The 1,692-nt window shown below is 52.3% G+C and overlaps 1 long non-coding RNA gene across 2 annotated transcripts in view; it reads left to right on the forward strand.

The window, feature by feature from the left end:
* The window catches only part of LOC135806965 (uncharacterized), an 11,081-nt gene extending 10,659 nt beyond the window's left edge, over positions 1-422 (forward strand). For both annotated transcript variants that reach the window (XR_010551384.1, XR_010551385.1), the window contains one exon: positions 319-422. This is a non-coding gene — a long non-coding RNA (uncharacterized LOC135806965). The remainder of the gene's footprint in view (positions 1-318) is intronic.
* The last annotated feature ends 1,270 nt before the right edge of the window (positions 423-1,692 follow it).

Consider the following 1,692-nt stretch of genomic DNA (forward strand, 5'->3'; position numbering starts at 1 on the left):
GCTGTGTGGTGTAGACCAGGCTGGGTAGTGGTGGTCAATTCTTCAGCCTTGCAAGCTGTTGAATGGTGCAATCCCAGCACAAGTTGCTATGGCGTCTGCTGTAGCATCGCTATCCTCGCCTCTGGCGATGGGCGTCAAATGGTCGATGGGTTGTGTGTGTGTATGTGTGTGTATGTGTGTGTATGTGTGTGTATGTGTGTGTATGTGTGTGTATGTGTGTGTATGTGTGTGTGTATGTATGTGTGTGTGTGTGTGTGTGTGTGTGTGTGTGTGTGTATGTGTGTGTGTATGTGTTATACATCTGCTGCTGTTCTTTAGACTTGGTGTACGGTTGGCTCATCTCATAGTCTAGCTGACACAAATCAATCAGTGCTTTGAAAGAGAACATCTCCTCTCGCAGATAGAGACCATCTAGACCAGAGGTAAGCCACAATGCAAATTTGGGTCTGCAGGTGAGGGGGCGCGCGTGTGTGTGTGTGTGTGTGTGTGTGTGTGTGTGTGTCTTGCTCTTGAGCAGGACGGTTTGAATTTTTTGAGCTCTTCCGTATCTGGTCTTCTTTACCGTTTCATAGCTGGGCTTTGCCCAGCGGGGCAGCTCTGGGCCCTCCAGAGTTGTCCTTAGTTCTGCACTAGGCAGGTTCATCGGGGAGTGGGTTCACGGCACAGTCGCCAGGACAAATTATTTTGATATTGTCACGGCTGTGTCGTCCACTCTCCGCCATTCGCAGTGGGTTGGCGACCCCTCGGATGTGTATCTCTTTAGCTACGACGCGACCCGAGTCATGTGTCGGGGGCAGAAGCGGAGAGACGAAGACGAAGAATATCCGCTTTGCGACGTGGAACGTCCGAACGCTTGTCAATGCTGACGGCTCTGTCGAGACTGCCGCTCGTCGGGGGCGCGTGAGCGAGGATAGAAAGATAAATTTAGTAGTCCGCGAGGCCGAGCGCTTGGGTCTGGAGGCAATTGGACTGCAGGAGACGAAATGGTTCGGCGCTGCGTCGTACTCTGTTGGTGATGCGTTGGTTATATCGTCGGGTCGACCTCTGCCGACTGAGAATTTCACTCGTGGAGAAGGAGTCGCCGTCTTGTTGAGGCGGCGTGCCAGAGCGGCGTTTGAGCGCGGAGGCTCGCAGCAGAGTGCTGTCTCGTCCAGACTTATGACATGTAAGTTGAAGTTTCCTCTGTGTACTGGCACCCAGCGGCAGTGCCCTGCTGAGAGAGCCTCTGTGTGGGTACATCTGGTTGTTTGTTATGCACCCACGTTCCGGGCCAGTCGATCAGTGAAGGACGCATTCTATACAGATTTGCAGCAGACTGTCATGGCTGTTCCTCTCTCAGATCATTTGATCGTCCTTGGGGACTTCAATGCACGTGTGGGTTCTGCTGTTGAGCCTCAGTCTTCTGGTTTGTGGCGGGATGGCCATGGAGGCTTTGGCATTGGTGAGCGCAATGATGCTGGGATGGAGTTGTTGGATTTCTCGTTACGCAATAACCTGACCATCTGCAACACCCATTTCCGGAAGAGGATGATACATCTGGCTACGTGGCGGCACCCGAGATCCCAACGTTGGCATTGTATTGATTATGTACTTGTCCGTGTAAGTCAGATGCAGTATGTTGTGGATACCCATGTGATTCGCGGTGCAGAGTGCAGTACTGACCACAATCTCTTGTGTATGACGTATTGCCTG

This window comes from Sycon ciliatum, chromosome 1 (genome assembly GCF_964019385.1).
Source record: "Sycon ciliatum chromosome 1, ocSycCili1.1, whole genome shotgun sequence".
Taxonomy (NCBI): domain Eukaryota; kingdom Metazoa; phylum Porifera; class Calcarea; order Leucosolenida; family Sycettidae; genus Sycon; species Sycon ciliatum.